The sequence below is a fragment of the Nilaparvata lugens genome, chromosome X (genome assembly GCF_014356525.2).
Source record: "Nilaparvata lugens isolate BPH chromosome X, ASM1435652v1, whole genome shotgun sequence".
NCBI lineage: Eukaryota > Metazoa > Arthropoda > Insecta > Hemiptera > Delphacidae > Nilaparvata > Nilaparvata lugens.
In genome coordinates, this window is record NC_052518.1 from 24,415,306 (window position 1) to 24,439,711 (window position 24,406).

Here is a 24,406-nt window from a genome sequence, read left to right on the forward strand (position 1 = left end):
GATCATGGATTCATGGCCTCTCCAGACACATTTCCAATAGTAATTATTGATGTCTGAAAGTTGTCAATAATGGTTTATACCTAACTTAAATTCTTCAAGAATCCTAAAAAGTAACGGAATAACCATCGTTTAGTAGCCTTATTCGTTTTTCCATAATGCTTGGGTGTCAAAACGGGATGTCAAAACAATTTCCACATTCGACTCTTTCTCGATGACGAATCTTTTTCTCGCGAAAGTTTTCTCAGAAGTACAATCAGGAGCCCTTTTCTACAGAGTGCCCCTCACAAGCGAATCTATTACACACGTGTTCTGGGGAAGCTAGTTGACCAACTTTCCCCACCTGTGTGTTGCAATTGTTAATTATTTTGTTTACTGTAACTGCAGTAATTTAGCAGATGTTCAGTAATTTGCTTCTCAGACTCAGTGAGATCTCAGTTCTCCCTTCAGAGCTAGACTGTCCATAGCAGTGGAGTACGCGTCTAACGCTCTCTTATTGTGAAATATGTCACTTGGTTCGATGCAGTCCACTTCATGTTGACATATTAGTGATAAAAATTTCACGATTACTGTTAGAAGCTCTGTTTAGGGAGTTTTAGAAGTTCTCTGTCATTTTTTTACAGGTACACAGGAAGCCACTGACAATTTTCTTGAAAGTACATTTGTTTTTCACATTCCAAACCAATGCTATTTTCTCCAATAAAGTTTCACGTTTCACTACCGCGTAAGTAGTTATACACAGCCTCGAACAAGCATTTGATTGGAAACTATAATTTCATAAATTAATGTCTTAGTCATATTCATCCATCGCATACAGATGGGGTTTCGAGCGAATCCGTTTTCTTTTCACATGCAGTTGTCAATATCACTTGATCAATAAGAAAATATTGATATGTAGTATATAAATATATATATATATATATATATATATCATTCTCTTTCAAATTGTAAACAAAGTTCATGCAATTTCAGATCAAAGCAAATTTATCAGCCAAAATAGGCCCATATAGAGAAAATTGACAAAATGCAATGAAGATACAAGTACAAATACAAGTATTCCTTAAATGTAATCATACTGAACAAGACTTTTGATTGTACATATGATGTTTTGATGTACGATGTATTGATGGCCAAGTTCCAATAAGATATGAATAAATTCACGGTTTTGTAGATGGCAACCCATTTAGGGATTCCGAGCTTCAAAGCATAATTGGATAAGTTGAATCAAGTACATATGTGACGCTGTCAATATGTGACATTGAGGGCTATATACTAACACTAAGTTTAACGCTGAACCACGTTTACTGGTAGATATGATTGCATTTATCATAATGTGTTTCATACGGGGTTGAAACGAACAGCTCACATTTCTCCGTTTAAACCGAGTATCTGCATACGGGCCTGAATATACTTTACTATGCGATTAATATACTATATAAATAGTTAGGTCTTCTACTCTACTTCTTTATGTTTTTACGGTCTCATCTACAGTCGAGTTCATTTTTATTGGCGCTCCCCCGAATACATGATGTCGAATATGACCGCAATAAATTGAGAAGGATCTGTGTAGGATGTCAAAAAAAGCATGTGGAATAATAGATGAGTAGTTTGGTAGAAGGATGCTCGACACTCGGCCTTGGCAAACAAAAGAGCCAAGTCAGTCGACAATTAAACGACCTCATCCCCTAGTGAAGGCGAGAGGTGCTAGATGAACAACGCGTGCAAGTCATTCGGCATAATTCAGTAGCAGATGAAGTGAGTAGCAGCCAAACCTCATGTCATCTCTATCAGATGCTCTGCTCTGCTCTGCTCTACACTCTCTCGTGTCAACTTGCCTTGTCAGCTCAGCTGATGGCCGGTCAGAGTTCTACTGATGGTCATTGTAGTATTAAACACAAGACACAATACGTGCGGCGATCAAAGACCATTGTGTTGAGAGATAGATGGAGACAGTGCGTGCGAGAAAGAGGCTGTGTGCGAGAGAGAAAAGAGGAGCTGCCAGTGAGAGTGTGAGAAAGATCAGTTTGAACAGCGAACGCAAGATTTGTGGAAGAGGGATACCAGGTTTGTGAGATTCAAAGGTGGCGATAAGATGCTGTGAATAGAAATGTAAGTTGTATTTAATCTGTAAAGCCTGTTATGGTTATATTTTATTTCATAGGAAGTATTCAATAAAGTGAAAAATATATATAAGTTACTTAGTGCCATCTCCAAGTAGAAAGGATATTTTCCAAAGTGAAACAATGTTTTTAAACCTTATTTGGCTACACTATAGCTTCGGATTTTATTGTATAAAGTACATTTTTGTTATGTATCATTAGTGAATGATTCTAAGCCTGACTTTGTGGTGATGATAGTCTGATAGTTGCTTATTGAAGTCTGTATTTACTGTTGATTTATAAAAAGAGTCTCATCTCACTAGACATCGAATCCGCTTGCAAACCAGTAAAAACCAATCTGAAAAAAAACAAATTGTTCAAACTATATGAATATATGAATTTCCATGTACTAATTTCCATGTACTAGTTTCCAAGTTAATGAACTTGGAAGTCAACTTCCTAAAGTATAATAATCTTCTGTTAAATAATAACATTGAGAAATATCAAATAATAATCAAAGTTGAAGCTACCAGCAAGAATTATTTTTGGTTCATCCATTAGTGAATTAGATTCACAGTCAAATTGAGCATGCACTTCACAACGCACAACGCACATTGAATCGCTTTGGAATTAATCCGAGTTAAATGGTCTACTAGGCTGCTAGTAGTGATTTACATGTAAATTGACTAATAATTATCGCTTAATTATCGCAAAGTTCATGACCGATAGCAAAACGCTAGTGTTCACGCACTATGATGCCTTCAGTAAAATAATAATACTGCCGCCGCCTTTATTGCACCATTCAGTGCATGTTTTGATAACATAACCTAAATACCTGAGCCTACTAATCTATTAAAAATTCAAATGATTATTTCATTGATTTTCCTCGGCATCTAGGCTCTAATCTTGTTTGGGCATGTAGCAATTATATAATAAGCAATTTGATGTTGCTCAACATCAAACTCTTCATTCATATTTTTATGTACAAAGAAAAATTGTTCTTATCCTTGGGAGCTTATATGTTATAACGAAAAAATGTATTCAATATATATTTCCATCTATTCTAAATGAAGTAGGCCTAATCAAGAATCAATATCAATGATTTTCTCATAGTTTGGTAGGCCTATTTAAAATGGAAATTTTCTCATGTAGAGAACATTGTCTTGGACTCAATTGATGAAGTTTATTGCGAACGAATTTTTAATTAGTGCAGGAGCTTCTTCACACCATTCTTTTCTTGTATATTTTTCTGCTTCACAGCTCAGTGTGGAGAAAGAAGCGTCTCTGTTGATAACGGGTAGGAATTATTTTGCATATAAAACAACCGTTACCATTATCAAGCTCTTCACCACACCTTCGGAAACAAGCTGGCTCTTTTATGAAGGTGAACCTGGATAAAAGGCACAATCGTACAGCCCACCACATCACTAATAATCTGCCGATTGCAATGATTTCATAGCGTAGAATTACCAAATAATAGTATCCCTGAATCAAAATGAACGATGTATCAGCACAAAATTCAATTACTATCAATGATAAAGACTTTCAAATGATCTGTCACTCCATTATTAATATTATATATCAAATGATTCATAACATTATTGTTAACTCACCCATAAGATCAATCTTAATCACAAGTAATTATCGATAATTCATTATTTGACTATTCACATCATTTTTCTACATTATTCTCATCCATGAAATTAAAAAATGGTTATAATTCATGACGCCACTCAGTCCAAATTGATTGTGTTTCAATAGAAAATAGAATACAGCATCTCTCAATACATTATTACACATCATTCCAGTATATTGAGGACTGTTATACCATTTGTATTTCATTCTTATTAAATAGTTCATCAATCGACAGTAAATAACACTCTACTGAGGCATCAAAAAACATTCAGATAATGCTTCGGCAATTGATTTCTCACCTTTTTTACACTAAACTGAATAGATATAAGCCTAATACCTTATGATCCAATACAATACTGTACAATGACACCCTTTGTCATTGCCTTTTATTCTATTGATAAGTTGAAATCGCTCTTCTATTGCTCTTGATATGAGCCTTGCTGATGAGTAACGTGAGCTTAACTTACTAAGACTGCATTTCTTTTGCTCATAAGTACCTCAAACTTGAACTAAGAAATCAAGCGCAAGTAAGTTCAATAATTGAATAGGCTCTGGTTTATAAGATGAATGAATGTTTAGGCTGTTGAATTCTAGCTCGGATATTGCTGTTGAACCTAATAGCTGATGAGTGAACTGCATCAACGCTCGTGCCCATTAGGTACATGCATTGAATCGAATTGAACTCTTAGCTGAGACCTAATCAAACAAGTTCAGACTGAATGCAAGTCGATAGTTTATCGAGGATGACCAGAGTAATTGATTCCATTCCATTCCATTACACGCCTTTTAGGTCCACGCACTTCAAATCATTCAAAAACAGTTTGCTGTAGTACAGTTTATATCAATATTTACGGCGCAGTTAGTTGTAAATATGAGTACAGTGAACAGTATAGGCCTACGGTGTACACAGTGTTCTAACTTGTACTGCATGATCTGCTTGGTTGGCTACGCTGATTCACCTGGTGAACAGGTGATAGGTGATCAAGCCCCCCCCCCCCGGCAATAGTAGCTCAAGCACGCAATAACTCACACACACGCTCAAATACACGCTCACACATGCAGCCAAAGAGAATGAGATAGTAAGATGCAGCCAGCAGTTTTCTTGTTTGGTGAGGGGGTGTACAAAAAAGAAAAAGGTAACACGTCTTAAGTACAAGAACATCATAGTCATTTTTGTGTGAGTGTGTTTGTTTTTTATATTAATGTCCGCATTCGTCTTAATCCGTTCACTGTCGATTATTTGGTGTGAGTAATGTATTCCAGCTTTCAATTATAGCTTCCTCATTTATCAGGCCTGAATTTAACATTTTGACATATGTGATATCTTGATGGTTTTTCAAAATCACCAAATGAAAAAAATTAATATGAGTAATATGCTAATTGATAAACATTATAGCAAACAATACAACTGAGGACTAGATATTTTTCCATCAACATGTATTATTATATTATGATGAATTTATAGGTAATAAATCTCGACAGACCCCTCATGACTGCAATGGTATCACTGCAACCTCCATAGCCTGTAACCAAAGACAATATAGAGCTGGATAATATAAAAGGATTCGCTTTCCTCTTAAAAATTTTAATTTGTCATACTATTCTTATTGTATGGCTACACTTATAGTATTTACAAATGGTATAACTTACTTTATAGTACTTTCAAATTGAGTTTGCTTGTGTGGAGTGTTGGTAATGTAGGTGTTATTGGGTGTTTTTGCGGTCTTCTCTCGTGTGAGCTTCAAATTGAAGTTCTATCTCATCTTGTTGGAATAATCGTCTCTATAAAAAATTTCAACATTTGGTTCTCATGATGGAATCTGAATTTGGCACTACAGCTAATCCTCAAGCTCTTCTCTAGCAGGAGCTCATTTTCTCAGTACCTTGGAAAAAGTGAGTAATCTTGAAATATCTCCAGTCAGCTTTCGTTTCTTTCCTTCGACACTGAACGCAATTAATTTCTTTAATGACATCTCTAGAACTTGTTCAGATATTTTATGTTTTTTACGTTCAGTTCTCGCGGAGGTTCTGTTGTGGCAAGCCTAGTACAACCTACGGTACCCGGTTTAGCCTACAGCCCAAGGCAATCGAACCTGACACATGCTCTCTCATCTCCTACTTACTCTCTCTTTTCTCTCTCATTTTTTTATACTCACCTTATTTCTAGATTCCTTAAAGACTTGCATTTCCACTCCACTCTCTCATAGAGCGAACAATTTTGATACTTTACACTATAACTGTCTTCAATGAATCTATCCAGCAAGTTGATAAGAATTATATTGTCAATGATTATAATACACAATTCTTTGAATAGAAAAAATATAGAGGATAGGCCGATAGAATCACGCATGTCAAATTTTGACATGTTCGCTTAAAGAGGGTTGTTGGAAATTATTTCAATTGAAATTGTGATTATCGTTGTAAAATTATCTAAAAAATCATACAGTTGTATCATTTATCTCATATTTTACCTGAGGGCTGAAAATATATTTCTTCTGATTATATAAGTCAATTGAAAATTTGTGATGGACTCAAACGATCCTAGTACTACAATGATATATTGTAGATATCCATTTATGAACCTGATTCAGCTCAAATTATTACTTGTTTACTACACTACTTCAAAATCAATTTGTTTAATCCTTTCGGGTTGGTCACTTAATATAATTATGATGTGATTCTTATCATAGATATCATTTTACTACAGAAGTCACAAGATGATTCAAATGGAAATATTGTGCACCAATTCTAACAACCTGTTTGAGAGATTAGGTAACAGTCCTATTAAATGAGTGAGCCTCGAATTAAAATGAATGGAGAACATTAATTTAGATTCAATTTACACACTAGACGTATCGTATTACTTTCGCCTTCCCTTCTACAACTGAAGTATCCGATTCAATCGGCTTTGATGAGCTTCAGCATGCCCATTGATGGTTAGTAGGGTTAGTGGGGGAGGGGGCTGATCCTGCTCCCTTCTAAGCTGTTAATGTCTGAGAATTTATTGTCAGACCAGTGTTACACGTTTTGGTCCTTCACTTCTCGTTATTAAAACGTGTAGATAAGGAACCACGGGACGGAACATATGCTCACATCTAATTGACCATGAACCTATCAGTTACGGAATAAATTCGAAGATGCTATTAAAGTATCAGCACGTTACAAATAAAAAAATAGGAGCCTTGAAAAGAAATCCACAACTTCATTCAATAATACTTTGATGTTTTCCTTCTGGTTTAATTTCAGTTTAGGCTATAAAATAGGGAGAACATGAACCTCAATTATTGATAATACACCACAGCTTCATCCAAAAATACTTTTCTCATGCATAGAAAAATAAAATACATATTATTCTATTAAAACTAAATATTAAATCTGTTATTATATCTAAATATTAAATAGTCAGATATACAATATGGTGTCTTCAGACACGAAATAGAAAACGAAGAATTGAAACTGGTATAGTCATTGATGGTGGTTTATGAATTAGCATAGTCAAATAATTTTATATTTTGATTGATCCATTGGTATTGGCTTCTGTAGGTAATGAAAGATAAAGATATTGCTATCCATTTTTATGAACTATACCAACATGAGATTGAATTGTTGTGTTGAAGAATTCATAATAAAATAAAATTGAATGAATATCTTCCTGGCCTTTTTTCTACATCGAGTTGGAATGTTATCATTAAATTATTCATTGTAAAACAGAGCAATCTAAAAATAATATGCAGTAGTCTACAAGGTGTGTCATCGAAAAATATGTTGTTGGAGCTTTCAGAAATAAAGTTTTCTAAAAAAAGACTTGGAAGATGAATTTTAATAAATTATGAAATGAAATCAAATCAGAGAACAAAAGCAAACTAAGAAAAATATTCTAAAACATCACCCCTTCCTCAAGCCCACAGCAGCAGAAAGGCTTCTTTTACAGATAGACAAAGAAAAATACTGAACTTCTGCATGCAGACGTGAGTAGACAATAATTAGACATGAATGCAGACAGACGGACATCTGTATGTATGCATTGCAAGTTGCAACATTCGAACACCTGACCTGGAAAGGGATTTCTCCTCCGTTTGTCTGCATACGTCTGTCTGTCTGCTGCTGTCGCTGTTAGCAAATTTTTCACCAATTTGTGAAGCTTCAAAACCGAGATATTTATTAATTCAAACTGCTAATTGGAGTTTAAAAATCGTGTCTGTATCCCTGACATGTTTGTTTGTATGGAATCATCATGTATAATGATGTATAATCCTTATAATCATGTATAATCCAGCATCTTGGTTTCGAACTTATCTTGTTGCAAGTGGCATTTTTCATGATTTTTACGGAGTTTATGCCTATGTGTCCCAAGCGAAAGATTCGGTAGATAAGTTACTTCATTTGAACGACTCTGAGAAACCTTTTGCATTGAGCAGTGTCAACTTTTCAACTTACACATATCCCAAGTCTCATATCAATTTTATATCATTTTTATGGAGTTCTGTTCGAGATATTTAGTTAAGTTCAATTTCTTATTGCGGCTTGAACAAAATATGGCAGCTGCTCCAAGTAGGTCGATATTAATAATAAAATATTCATTACCACAGGTAGCTTGCATGTAGATAAGATCATAACAGGTCACCCGGTATATAACTGCGAGAGCTTTTAAGAGCATGCCCGTTAAGCTGCAAACTGTCCAGATGAAAGGACCACTTACTAGTGCGACTGCTCGAAAAACAATCAGCTTTCTATAAACTTAACAAAGCTCACATCAGATATTCACCAATAATATAATGAGCAATATTTTGTATGATAAATTGAGATATTTATTATAATAAATGTATGTATCTTCATAATAATAAAAACTCTGAAGTTTCAACGCATTATTGAACTAATCTGCGCACTCTCAACATTAATGTTTTGTGTGTCATTCAAGAAATAACTGTCTACACTTACTGTGAATGAAAATAGCTCTCAAATCTCACTATTTTATATAAAGGTTTTTAATACTCGGCTAAAGCATTTCAATCAATAATGACAATCCCATCTTTGTTTAGAAAGAATTTGATTCTGATCTAACATGATCTCTTCAATCAAAGTCCAATTCGACTCTCTAAAATGTGTGTTGATATTAAAATTTCTAAAAAAAATTAATACATTTTCTGTTGGTTGATGCTGTTGATGAAATGGAGGAAACACTGAAAACTATCCAGTTTCATTGAGTGTTTGAAAATCGGTGTATGACTTCACCATATCGTCGTTGCACAATGATAATTATTATTGTAAAGCTCACCTTGGCTTCAAGTTGGTTGTTCGTAGCTGGAAAAGAAAACGCAGCCAACGGTATGAAGAAAAGAAAAGAGAAGTCAAACTACGAGGCAAGCCAAGAGCTAGTTAGAAGGAGCTGGGAGGCGTTACCCCAGACAAGCCGGCGCTGCCTGGACTCAGGACTCAGGTCCCAAGCCAACGCGTCTTTTTCTGTCTCCGTCTTACCCACCTGTACGAAAAATAATAATCAGAACAATAACAACAGCAAAAAGCCGACAACATACAAGCTCCGTTAGAATTTCATGCTCCTTCTGGACGTAGCTCACATTCAAAGCATAGGCGCTCTTCGCTAACAATTAACATTTTATTAGATTATTCAATCACAGTTTGCTTCTCCATTTATCATTTTGTGCATGTTTAGTTCACTAAAAATGTGGATTCTAGGTCTTCATACACCATCATATTATTCAGAAGACTTGGAATAGGCTATCTACTGTGTTCTGTGTTATATGTACTCTAGTACACTAAATGTTCTTTATACTAGGTGTACCTGAACTGGATAAACAAACATTTTTGGGTCTTCAATATGAATAGGCCTAGAATGTGTGGAACAGTTTCACCAAGTCAATATTGTAATCATATACTACTGTACTGTATCCCAAAAACAGATACTGACACTATAGACAGTGTTGTAGCAAAGGGGGGGTTTTGATTACAACCTCCCCCCATGAGTCCAAAAAAGAGGCCCAAAAATCCAACATCCAAAATGCAATGACCATAAATAATTCTATTAAACTACAATATTGTTTTATGAGCATTGAAAACTATTAAACTAATTCAAATGATTTGTAATTGGCTACCAGCAATCTCAATGCTAATAATATATTGAAAAATCCGTCTCGTTATTTTCAAATACAAAAACAAAGTTACAATAAAAACAAGCAACTACAATTGCCTACATTGATAATGTTATGCTAAAGAGAAGCATTTTCTATCGCAAAACAACCACCCTACCCCCCTAACAAGTTCTATGTTGGCAAAGTCACAGGTTAAGGTCTATAGGGGGCCCAACCATTTTTCACCCCCCTCATTCCAAAATCCTCGCTACGCTACATACTGTAGGTACTACCTTGAATTCTGTTGCACAGTTTGGATAGGGTTTAGGTTGGGAAAATTCTATGAGATTCCGAACCTCCAGGAAATGATTTCAGATAGAACCTTCTCATAGAATAGTTCGCTGTCAACGAAGAGATCAATGACAATGAGGAGAGCTGGTTCAATGAAGAAGAAGAAGAAGAATTCAAGACAAATTGTGAAACAATTACCGTACTTCTACACACGTTTCACGTAACAATTACATTTACAAATGCTGTCTCACTTGTTGGGTATGTTCAATTAGGCTATCATCACATGGAGAATAGGCGACCATGTCGGTACATGCAAGCACATTCACTTACTCAGACTACCCATAAATTTTTCATGAGCAGACAATTGAAACTTTTCATTGTGCACACATAAGCCTATAAAAAACGGCCGACTAGATGTGTGGATTCGTTTCACTTCATATCATACTCACTTTCAGTCAAACGAGAAGGTCTATCAATTTTCAACTCGAATGATAAAGCTTTTGATATCAAATTCATTACTCCAAAATCAATAGATTATCATGGAAGAACAAAGATCGCCATGATCTGTCTATTATTTTATTTTATTATAATTGAACGATGAGTTTTGGACCAGCTTGTTAGGGACATTGGTCCAGCTCATAAAACATATTCATTAAGCAACACTAAAAAATCGAATAGCAAAATCATGTTTATTCAGTACATCAAGTATTCATTGTGTCAAGCTATCATTCCGTCAAGTTTTCAATTCGTCGGGTTTTTAGTCCATCTAATTTTTTAGTACGTCACGTTATTAGTTTGTCAAGTTTTCAGTTTGTCTTGTTTTCAGTTTTTCAAGATTACTACTCACTCTCTCTTGGTAGCTTCTCACCAATTGTTTTTTCAATCTTTTTACTATATAGGAAGCTAGTTGGTTGTTGGTTGATTTCTAACGTTACAATGTGATACTTTGCTTGAATGGTCGTACATAGAATAGTTTTATATGGTTTTAGTTTATAGTTTTTTATAAATACAACAGGCTTGAATGGTCGTAGATAGAATAGTTTTATATGGTTTTAGTTTATAGTTTTATACAAGAGTTTTATATGTCTCGTGAGATGTTTAAGATAGGCGTTCACTCACATGTGTCTTAATTTTACATCTAACTCGTGTTTGAAAACCCTTATTATAAAACTGTTCTATAAACTGTTTTGTAAATCATAAACATTCCATCTTGACAAGTTAGATGAACAATCAACAATCTTGTGAAGAACAGTAGTAATAATATTATGAGAAAAATACTTTTCTCATGCGATTTGAAACTTGTATGAGAGAAGCAAGTCAGTGGAATGCATAAATCTAGTTTGTAGTTTTTATAATGCCATTAGTTCTCTCTTTTTTTCTGCCTTCTGTTATTATTGTATAGTCGGTGAGTGAGTAGACTCGGATGGAGGCAATCTACTTTGAATCATTCTTTTTCTAGTGACGATCAGGTCAGTAGAAATTGAATGACTTGTTTGGATGTGAGCGGTTCAGAACAGTGAGAGTGATTCAGTTCTGTACAATAATTTTATCTTTGAAAATAGCTTGTGAACTGGTTTCTAATTGCAACATGTGTTGGATGGATGGACACCCACAATTGCTGCTCTCAAGGCTAGAGCCTTCGATTCGATTTAAATTGGGGCAAAAGACTGACTTGAATTGATGGGCTCAGCGATCATATTTTGCATTTTGAATTAATCAATATATCAAAACCCGATTTAATGTATTCCAGATTCATTTGCATTTCGGATAAATATAATAAAGCTTTCTCCCATTTTCACGTTTAAAGTTCATTCTAAGTTTAGTTTGGAGAGGAAAAATCGTTATCAACTCTCCATTTCCAAGTTAATCATTTTTTGAGACGATCAGAAGTCTCCATCAACGCCATTGCAGTGATATTCTTCCATTTCTCTCTAAACATGAAAATTTGCTAGACTGTAATGATAGATGATAATGATAACCATTGTACTCCATATGATATATCATTTAAATGCGTAGAAAATTTTTAAAAATCAAATCACTCACTTTTCAATTGCTCAGTTGAAGGTCTGCAATAATGGAATATATATATCAAATCTTCCTTTCTTTACTTCAAATTTGAATGAGTTTGAGAATGTATAGGTGCATCATGCCACCATGCTCTTTTCTTCATCATTTGCTGAATTATTGGAGTGAATTGCTCCTTGAATTCTCTCTCACATCTTCCTCTATCAATGATTGCTGAATAAAAGTGTATGGTAATTGGACTGGTAGGTGTTTGCATAGGAAGCCATGCAACGTGCAGCTGACTTGTGAGTGGAATGGTGACCGCTGAGCTCGCGGCTCGCTGTCACAAACACATATAATTACGTTGGGCAGGATATAAATTTGTTGCCGCACTATAGTGCCTAGTGCCTTGCCTTGCTGCTTATCTATCGGATCGATCTATGTAGACTCCCTGCTCCATACACCATACAATACCACGTTTCTGGTACCACAAAACTTATATCTCTTCATTACAACGACCGCAGCAAAACAGCAACAATGGACAGACAGTGGCTACTATTGATAATCTCCATTTGGTAGCTGCACATAAATAAATGTCGATGTGTAAATCCGAGCGCGGATAAGAAGCTGCTTCAACGATGAAACTTTAAGTGCTCGTTGTTTATCGACACAAGCAGACCTCACCTTATTTCTGCCCTTTACTCTGGAGAAAGGCGCAGGCGCAATCTATGGCTGTGATTATCACTACAAATACCGCTACATAAACGCGCACCACTCCAACTTGTCCTGGATATTCATGTCCTGAAATATTACATCACTTTAAAGTAACTTATAATTCATTTCATTGTTTAAGAAAAATCCAGGAAAATAATCTGTAGGACAAGAATTGAGGAAAAGGGGCAGTAATAAGAAGGAAAGTAGGAAGAGAGTATTGGAAAATATTAACAAGTGTAAGAAGAGACTAAAAGGTGAAAAGAGTCCAATCTATTTGACATAATATGTGAAGAATGATACTCAAAAAGTAGTAGTAATATTAGGGGAGAGTAATGAAAATTATAATTCGAAAAAAACGGTTTATAGGAGATAAGCATTATGTAGAGGAATGAGTGAGGGGAAAAATATTATATAGGAAAGGGATCGACGTTGGGGAGGAAAAAGTAATCAACATTTTATTGAGTAGGGAAAGACGGGGAGGAAGAAGAAGATAGTAGAGATTTAGGTGGATGGAGGTGTAAAGTTGAGTGAAGCTTGTCCGGAAAAGTGTCATCCCAGTTAGTTAAAAAGAGCTTACGACAAAGCATTGTCATCCTTATTCACTATTAAATAAAATTACATTAATTCTTTGGGTGATGAAAGAATGTTGATTAGTGATTATTGCTCAGTAATTAAGAAGGTGCTTTTCAAAATAGGTGGACGCTCTTCAATGAGTTGAGGAGAACTGTATTAATAATTCATCTGGCTCAAAATGCTGAGAGCATTTTCAAATGACAAATAGGCAGCTACTGGAAACGCGACTACCGTCACAATGATAGAGATTTGCATCAATTTGAGTCCCATATCAGTTTCTCTCATTCATTCGCTGCTCTCTCTGGTTTTGTTTCGTAGTTTACATCCTTTTCCCGGGTCAGCCCCCAGCTGATTTACAATACCGCAAGATCTTTTTGATCATTAAACAAACAGGCGCGTTCGCTCAATGACATACGATCCATTGTCATGCTAATATAACAGTATCCACAAATAATTTGACCGGAGACTTCGACTAAACGAAACACTAAACTTTGTGGAGACTATGTAAGTCATTCTAATAGGCTGGTAATGAATTACACGGCTGCAAATGAATATTCTAGGATTGACATCAAACTGAGAACTCAATCTTTGAGAACCTACAGTGTTCAATTGATTGACGGTTTCATTTGACAACAAAAAAGCTCAATCTACTGCATACCAATAAGTAGCCCTAAACAAGACAGTGAAAATAATGTTCATATCATTTTATAAAATCACTCAGTTGGATGTAAAAAGTTGTATCCTGGCAAGTTTAGTATAGGAGTATTCATTTCTTCATTAACTCATTCCTCAGATTCCCTATTTCCATTTCAAAATCTTAATTGATAAGACATTCTTTGATCAAGTTCTTGTTCAATTTAAAGCTAATTGAACTTGAATGGAAAGTTAAACTACAGATAAGCTTACCAAATGTCAGCTATCGTTTCATATTTTTGGAGACAATGGCTAAGCTAGTGAATATGAGAAAGTAGAAACTAATATAGTGGATTCTTATCAACGTACCACATCTTTAAAAAGGCCTTATCATTCAGCAAGGCATTTCCGGTTTTCAGATATTATTAATGGGAGAAAAAGTGACTTATGTCGGAAGTATTTCTTTTAAAGTTTTTTTGTAAGTTTTGAAATCAAGTAGTGTGCTAGCAATTATGTTGTTGTTAAGTACCCGCACCGGTATGAAACTGACTATCAGCCATGAACTTCACTTACTGCTCCACCGTCTACTTTCCATGAGTAGGCCCCCACAAAAATGTATGAAATTCTGTGTAAAGAAAAAGTGCTAACGTTAAACAGTGCTTGATATAAGCATCTTTAATACTGGCATATTAGATGATACATAAGTTGGAATCTAGAAGAATTGGCAGAGACAGTAGACAATTACCAGATTTAATATTTGTACTCAAAAAATCTGTTTCTTTCAATTCAACAAACTGACAATAAGATGTATTTGAAGCATCCAGAATTGGGAGTCCAATCCCAATAGACGTCAAATGCTTGAAATCTGTCAGATATTGTATTCTCCACTAACTCTCACAATGATGGAACTCAAATTTAACACTAGGGTAATAGAATCTGTCGAATTGAGAGACACAATATACGATTACTAAATTCAATATTTTAAGAATGGAGAAACTGCAGAACTAGATTTAGAACATCAGATATGAAGCAGTAATTGGGTAATATTTGTTCCAATTGAGTGTCTCTTCCAATTCATCTGATGAGATACTAGATTTATAGAATCCAAAATAATAATGGAGATCACGTGGGTTCACATGTGACTCGAAAGCCGATTGTATCGTCAAAATCAAGTTTTTGCAGTCAAGATGAGCCTGCTGCCTGAACCGAATGTGGTTCATGGAAAAGGCATTCATTACAGAGGAAAAGTTGTGAGGCCTACTGAACGATAGCCCAGGTTAAAGCCGATCCAGTAACTGTTAGCCTGGATCTATGCTAATTACGTTCCAACTGGTTATCAGTGGCTTCTGATCATTCTCATGATGCTGCATAATATTTACATCTTAATAAAGCAAATCTACCCGTTAACAAAGAATAAGGTGAAGGTGCCTGCTCTTGTGTGACTGAGAAGAAAGAGCAATGAGAAGAGAAGAGGAGAGAGATAACGAACTACAGCAATAAACAGAGAAACAGAACAACGGAGGAAAGAGACGCGAGCGCTCAAGGAACATTTGCCGCCTCTTACAAACAGGACTTGACTGCAAACAAATTGTTTGAATAGCCTTCCGACATAGATTCCCAAACCCGCCAGTAACGGACATTTCTGACCTAGCTGCATGTGAAAAACATGGTTAACACATGCACTACTATTAAATCGTTCAATTTCTTTCACATTTTCTCCTGAACGAATTTCATTTTCTTCCGCTTTTCTCCGTTTCGCTCGATATTAATTGCATCATTTTGAATCACCTCTTATGTATCCAAGTATATTGAAGAAAAAAGTCCTGTTGTCACCTCTGAAGTCCTTAGAATTTTAGTCATTCATTGGAAATGGATAATTCTATCTTGAATACTCTTGGGATGTTGAAAACTCTCCCATTCTGGAGAAAATGAATACTTCCTTGTGGCAAGTATCCCATTCAGGAATGTGAGTTATGGGTGTTCATGAAATTCAATATCGTGAATCTGAGAAAATCGGATTATTTCGAACTGTAATTTTCATTGAATTCCTGATAGAAAGTTTCCTATTTGAGAAAAACTATTCTTATTCTATCAAAAATGTATGCAGGCACAACATTTTGAATGTTTTTTGTTTTATTCATGCTTAAACATTCGAATATGTAAATCTTCTAATCTCAGAGACATTTTTCTTTTTCACCTTATTTCATTTCCCAGTCCAGTTTTCATTTTCCTTCTAGAAGCTGTTCTTCCAGGAATAGTTTTGTGGTCTAGGTTCTGTATTAAAGTCAGACTCTCACATACTAGAATGATTATTATACTTGTATTTTCCTTGTATAGTTATACAATGTGTTCATGTCCCTAATCAATATTCTGGGAATGACTTATGACTTCTAATAAAATAAAATCTCTGAGTGATTGTACTGGAATAGAAAATATTTGAATAGGAATAAACATACATGTCAAACACTAGATACTAATTAAAAGGCTTTAGATCTCATTAAAACCTATAATTAATTATTACAAATAGAATTTAGTAGGATGAAATATTTTGTTTAACTTTATAGGTTTTTTCTGCTATGAAAATATCTTTTTGATCATCAAAATGTGTGCTCAAAGTTGGAGAAAATGAAAATTTCTCAAAATAGTAGTACTAAAAAATAATATGCGGTTTAAAAGATTCCTACCTTCCATTTGCTTATCACCCCTGTAGTCTCCTAGTAAGCTATCCTCCACGACCCCATCTTCCATCAATCCCACCCTCCCTAATTCCAATTACACTTCATTGATCACCCACAGTTGATAAGTAAATATTATTATAAATTTTGACGAGAGAAATGTTATGATTATAGCCACTGTAGTCATGATTCAAAAATAATAGAAGGCAAATCTCCAAGAATGTCTAATGCACCTCTACCTCATTCATCGTGAAATGCTAGCTAGTTATGTAAAGAAATATTTTTAAAAAAATCTTGGAAAAAATGGGAGGCGTTTCTTTCTTGCGGTATGAGTGTGAGTGAGTGTGAGTGTGAGAAGGAAGGTTACCAAGTTTTATTTCTGCGATAAAACCAGCTTCAACTAAACTGAAAACCTGCATCTCTGCATGCCCAATCATTTCATCTCGCTTTCCTCTCTCACTCACCTCTCACATTCTCAATCATTCTTTCTTTCTTATAAGTCTTTCTCAAGTATGTGCTCTCTCCTTCTCACTCTCACATCGGTTGCAACTCTTTCATTCTTGTGATCTTGTTTCCACTTCATAAAGGAGTTTCTTTCTCACGTATACAACACTCACACACATATACAATATATACACGTATACAAAGCTCCTCGCTCTTGACGAAGATGGAATAGGTGTGTGTGTGTGTGTGTGTGTGTGTGTGTGTGTGTGTGTGTGTGTGTGTGTGTGTGTGTGTGTGTGTGTGTGTGTGAGAGAGAGAGAGAGAGAGCGTGTGCGTGCGTGCGTGCGTGCGAGTTGATATACGGGTTCGGAACATCCGCAGCCTATCGCGGGATCACGGATCCTAAATATTTATTTATTTGAAACATCACAACAACACGTTGTAAACTCCAAAACGTCTGTTCGAATTAATTAATGTTGGAAAATGTTGGAGCCTATAGGCTAGCTAATGGAGCGAGTGACCGGCCTAGTCCATTCATCATAGCCGCCGCAACCGTTGGCGGTTGGCGGATGGCTTGGCGGCAATCGTTCGAACCGAACACTCCGCATAAATAGTTCCAGTGCTACTGTTGTATCTCTTTCCGCTAATAAATTATCAATTAATTTATTAACTGGTCCATCCACTTGAATATACCTTTTCTAATGATAAATAGCGGATTGAATCGTTTCCTTGTGATTCATACTTGTCGGATCAGCTGGTGGTCTTCGATAGAAATTGGGTGAGGGTCATGATGATGATTATATATTGATCGATTACTGGAACAGTTTATATTGCTGTTGTAATGTGTGATAACATGCTGAATGGGCACATAATATGAATATGGTTGTGTGATAAGTTAACAGTTTAATAGCCAGCAAGTCAAGTTTTGAAGCAGTTTAATAATATTTTCTCTTGATAATTGAATATCACCTTCAAATTTGAAGTGGATTATACTTCTTGGCAGGATTATCCTTATCCTCTAAATTAATCTTAGATTATCCTCTAAAAATTTGTTGTTGTAATATGAATTACAAATTTTGTAATCTTTTTCATCTTTAATACATTTTTTCTTCCAATTATTTGATTTTCCTTTCATTTTTCAGGAAGGCTCCTTTGCAGGGTCATCCTTACAGAGAATTATTTCAAATCTTCAGACCTGGAAATTTAAACTTGGAACATCTCTATGTATTTCATAATCCTTTTCCATCCAATCATTTGATTTGAGTTCATTAGTAAATTTTGGGGACTTGACAACTTTTTATTTCACTGAAAGCAAGAATAGAAGCGTCCAGCATAAGAAGAGCAAAAATAGCGGTAAAATAGACAGAGGAATATGGAGAGAAGAAGGTAGTAGAGGAAAGGAGATAAGAGAAGAAGTGTAGATTATCAGCAGCTGGCTGGCAGCAGCTCTATAGAGCCCTCACGCCCCTTACCGTTCTTTGGATTCAGTATAGTAGGCTATGTAGAGCACTCCCATGTCTTCCGCTACTTGTCCTGTAATGTAGAAAACCGTGGTCTCCGCTTACAGTTTCTTCCTCCTGCCTTTCTCATGATGTCCGTTCCACTGTTAGTTGAAGACGAACAAATGCTCCAATTGTGATGTTTTTAATTTTTTATCAAAAAATTAAAAATTGATATATTAGAAAATTTACAGAACTGCCTAGAATATTTTAATATCTAATTATCTTAAACAACTTTTTAATACCTTTTTATTTAATCTGAGATTAATTGCAATGGCTCATTCATTTGAAGCTAATGAGTATTGTTATACAGAAATTGGAATCAATAATTGTTGTTAGAATTGCTAGTCATCTTGATTGTCAGTGACGAATATTTCATTAATTGAAATAATTAGGAATCTATATATATTATTTTTAATGAGTTAATTACATCATAATACATATATCCCATCCATAACAATATTCATATCATTATCCTTGATAGTATTGGTAAATTCATAGAAGAAATTCTTTTCATAGTACTGTGATGACGTTCCCTGAAAATATTTTCATTACCCAAGTTAACGCGCTAACGTTTATAGACGTTAATTTTCGCAGTTATAATTCAGCCATATTCTCATTGAGAAAATAAAAACAAGAGATAAAATATACAGAACAAGAATTTCAAATATTGGAATTACGACGTACAGATTTCGAGAAAATTTATGTGAATTATGCAATTTTGGACTACAAAATTCAAATTATCTGAATCACTTACTTGATCAATACTCACTTGATTGATTCATCTGAGTTACTTGAATAAGAGTAGCTTATTTACTAATTGCAATATTTTAGTTGGAGATCAGTACGCTTCGGAGTGTATTTCTGTGCCGTTTGAAGTAGTGTGAGCAGCGATCTTCTAAGCAAGACAACGTTTTTGATCAGCTGATTGGTGACGAAACGTCTCGTCGTGATGCGTCGGTGACGCATGTCGTAGTACAGAGAACTGAAGTGAGATTTCAAGGCCCTCTTATAATTAATTCAGCACTACCGCCTTTACAGCCCAATTAAACGGCCCACGACCGACCTACAAGTTGAGCCAAAGGCCCCGACACTACACAGCTTTTTTCTACAGCTTTGCTACATCATTGCTATTGTGTACATCACTGTAACTACAAATAAGTCACTGAATGCGTTCAGCCCTTGTCATTTGGCAATCAAATTTTTAATTTTTATAGATTTTCTCTTGTTCTTCTACACTCTGAAATCGTCACTCATTGGCTACACAAATAATATAGAAATTAATGAATAATCCAGATATACTTATGGAATCGTAGTAAAATATAGTTTCTATTACCAACAAAATAATTAACTAATAACATATCATTAAATTATAAAAACCAAGAATTAATTCCCAGTTTTTCTCTCTTCTGAATCAGATCATAAAATATCATTCAGGGTGAAAATTATAATATTCGTCCCTTAGAAGATCCTTTAAATTATGTTATGTGAGTGAAATAAAACATTTTCAAGTGTTTCCTCAGATTTATGTAGCAGCTAAACTCATTGAATCTAGATGACCTTTGGTGGAAGTTGAAATTATCACTGACAAAATAATACTTTTCAATCAAACAGAATGTTGAAGGGAATTCTTAATGTCAAGTTCTATTGCAAATCTATAAAAATATGTTGACTCAAACAAAAACTATGTTGATTGAATTGCTAAATGTTGAATAATTTGCTGCTTTAAAAATAATATTTCAGCTTAGCTATAATTGTTTGATTATTTAAGAAAATACTGTCCCATAATTTATCAGATGTTTTCTTCATTGAAAACTGAATATCTAGCCTTGAATAAGTCCAAAATATTGTATTGTAATTGTTGTGCATTTTATTATAGAAGGGAATACTCTCACGAGTTTTCAGCAAAAATAGTTCTTTAGTAGGTGGTAATGTACCACGGTCTGTTCACTATTGTCTAGAAAGGACAAAGAATTTAATGACCCGAGAATATCAGTTGTTTTTCTCTCGTTTCTCTGATCTTACATCCTTCCACCACTTTCTCACCTCACAATCGGTGCTTTTTGTTGTATTCCTTCGGTTTTCTGCTGCTTTTTCGAATCAAGAAACGGTTGCAGAATTTATGCGACAATTTGCCATTGCCCGTTGACAGTTCAGATCATAACTAAATTCTGAGTTTCGATAAGAAATTTAATAATAGTTTATAGAACTCAATAAAATTTCACCAATTCATAATAATTGACTACGTATAATATATATTGACACAATTTGAATGGCATTATTCCTCACAAATGAGACATAATTCAGAGTATATAATAAAAAATCACTTATAGTTAGAGCATGAGAATGATGACAATCAGTTTTTCAAGTATATTTCCAATATATAAATGAGTCAATAGAGAAAATATTCAATTTACTTTTCAATTGTTGTACTATGAGTTCTGTAGAAATAACCAAACCCAGAGAAAAGTTGATGGAAATATTTCTCTCAATCTTTTATCAATCATCAAGTGAATTGGAATCAACTTTCTCCACCGACACTATTAAAACTTGCCAAAGAAATGGTGATTAGGATACAACTATTCAGTTCACGTTTCGTATCATTGACCATAGGTTTTCTTCTTATTTCCGGAAAATGCTGCTAATTTTCAAGTTCCCGAATCCCGATTGGACTTCTCAATTGATCACATTCGGATACACATTCACTAGAATATAAACCAATGGCTTGACACTAACGGAGAATTTATATCCGGTGCAAAAACCGTCTGTTCAAGCAGTTTTCTCAACCGATGATTTTTATCAAAGACTTCATAATATATTATATGTGTACTAAAGATGAGGAATAAAATGTAATAACATAGGAGTATTTCTCAAGAAGTCTAGAATTACAAATTGGTACTTAGATTTTTGGCTGAATCTCAAAACCATTGAGGACTCAAAGAATAATTTGATTTTCTATTGATCTCTGACGTGAGTTGAAATTTCAGTGAACCTTGCACTACCAACATGAATAGCGATCGTAGATCGTATCACTTGATGAAGACATTGAGCTGACCACCGTCAATGGATCGTTAATGTTGTCTTCCGCTCCTTGAATACAAAGTGAGAAACTCTTTTAGTGCCAAGTGTGATCTAGGTCATCTCAAACACTTCCTAAATATTTATTTTATTTATTTATTCACAATGACACTAATGTAATAACATAGGTAGATAAAATAATAAGGTAGTCCTTGTGCTATTTCTCTTCCAAATTTATAGGTGACAATGTCCAAGATAAAGTTAGAATTTCAAATATTTAAAATGTTTGTTGATTTTCAAACCTTACTTCAAGATTTATAATGAAAGAAAGTTGGTATTGGATGCAAGTATTGTTAGAAATTGGGAATGAGGTTTAATTGAAGTGACAGTGAAAATTTTATATTCCAATCAATTGTAGATTATATATCATCATGTCTCAACTTTTGTTGATACATCATGTATGAAATTGATAACAAACTTTCACAAAATGTGATTAGTGAAACCAATAGGCTACACCACCTCCCCTGGCTGAAATAAATAATAGTTTTCTATTGATTTGATTCGTTGCAGTTTTCTAATGAAGGATGAATCTTCCCACTTTAAATTAATCTAAAAACCAGGCTGTGGTGTGAGAGAAATTGGAAATGTTTGAAATATATTGTTGAAAATATTTTCTCTTCTATACCTCTACTCCTCTCCTCCTCATCCTTATACTTTCTTTATAGATTCTTCTAATAACTGAATTTCTCCCCTCCAACTTTTTACAGATCTACTCATTTCTTCGTTCTTCTTCTCCTCTTATCCCTACTAAACCCTCTATTCTTCTCCTGCTACATCTCCTCCTACAACTCTATCTTATTCTGCAACTTTTGTTTTCTGCTTTCCCTCCTGCTAAATGTTCTAATCTCTCTTACTTCTGAACCTTCTACTCTCCTTTCCACTCCAACATTGCCTCCTCATCATCAACATCCTCCTCCTTATCCTCATTCTCTTCCTCCTTTTCCTCCTTCTGATGCTCCTCCCCATCCTTCTCCTCCTTCTAATACTCTCCTCTTTCTCATTTATCCCTTTTCCTTCTTCGCCGCCTTCTTCTCCACCACATCCTCTAGCTCAACTCTTAATACTTGCTCATTTCTTGGCAATGGTAATGAATTCATTACCGAGTCTTAGTAGAGTAGGTCAACTATCCGCGGTAACGACGTCTGTTTTGGGCAAAAGCGACCACTATCAACAGCCTCTGGTTCTAATCCGTTCGTGGTGATTTTCAAGGCTGTTTGAGATGGAGGCGGTGAGGGGAGTCGACAACTGTCGGGGGTTTTTGTACAGACTACATTCTGGCATTGGATTGCAGTCAGGAATGCCTCCTGCCTCCTGCCTCCTGCCTCCTGCCTTTTGCCTTGCGATGCGTTGCGATGCGATGCGATGCTGGCCGGGGAATGCCGCGTCACATGCACTGCCGCCGTGCGAAAGCCTCTCACACAAGAAAAAGCGAGTGGTGGCAGGCGGCGGGTGACCACTGTGCAGCTTCTCTTCTATTTACGGGATGCATCAACCAAATTGCTTTTTCTGCATTCAACTGAATCATCTCGTTCAGATTTCACTCGGCGAATTCTTACTGCCTAGATGGGCAGTGCATGGATGCCATGCATAGCTACTGAGCATTTGTCTGATGCGCCTCAGACTCCTCCCTACATTAATCTCGCTCGACAGATGCCTTCCTAACAATACCCTATCTATGCATATAAACAAAGTATGAACAGGGTGTAACCTATACAAATCTATTCACCGTTGCTTTGATTCTTTCCACCTCATGGTGCCACACTATCTGAATTGAACTCTTGATTTAACAATAGTACTAAATATTATATAATAATGTAATACAAGAATAACATTTAAACGCTTGATCAAAATAATCAGCTCTATTCCTTTTATCAAAGAGGTTGAGGAGTTTAAACATATATGGATTCTTGAGAGAATACGATGTTTATGTTGTCAATAGCCTAACAGTAGATTGGTGTATGATACCAAGTCAACTTCTTATTCTTTCAATGATGGAGAAATACCACAATATCTCATACCGTAATCAAATTATATAGATTCTATTTATTTCGACTTGAACTTATCTTTAAAACTTTCAAATTCTACTTGTATTTGTAGAAGTTATTTTACAATTCTTTCATTATTTTTTTCACATGTTATTTATTATCTATCTAAGTGATGACTACAAAATTATGACATTTTTCTTCATCGCTGTTCTTTTAATCAATCTTGAACAATTGAAAATGATTACCTTATAATGAGTTTTCTCATTTTTTGTTGATAAGTTCATGGATAATAGGATGAGAACTTTTTATAGCATGAGATGATGACATGATCTAAGATAGCAAATGAGAAGATCAAAACCATTTAGAATAGAATAGAATAGAATAGTGTCTTTATTAACAATAGCTATTTATGTATTAAGAGCGTAATGCGCGACCTTATCGCTCGCGCAAAACAGTTATCACGCGACGCGAAGCGGAGCGTGATAATTTTGCAAGAGCGATAAAGAAGCATTACGCGCGAATTACATACAAAATTTTTTCTACAACTGCCCAAACCTGTTAAATTACTTATATCGGCGGAGTTACAATTACCGACGTTTTAGGTTAAGATCTGACTTTTTGGCGAGCTGCTTACAATCAGCTGATTAGAGAGCGTAAAGAAACTCTTCTGCGCATACGCGAATGATTTGGGAG

At 35.1% G+C, this 24,406-nt stretch overlaps 1 protein-coding gene and 1 long non-coding RNA gene across 3 annotated transcripts in view; one reads left to right on the forward strand and one right to left on the reverse strand.

Annotated features, from left to right (window-relative positions):
- Positions 1-24,406, forward strand: part of LOC111046773 (homeotic protein distal-less) — a 73,643-nt gene that overhangs the window by 32,361 nt on the left and 16,876 nt on the right. The gene's annotated exons all lie outside the window — the stretch shown is intronic.
- On the reverse strand, positions 2,335-16,810 carry LOC120354920. Its single transcript, XR_005573302.1, has 3 exons — positions 16,717-16,810; positions 9,007-9,210; positions 2,335-2,454 (listed from the first exon to the last, which is right to left on the reverse strand). It is a non-coding gene; the product is annotated as an uncharacterized LOC120354920 (long non-coding RNA).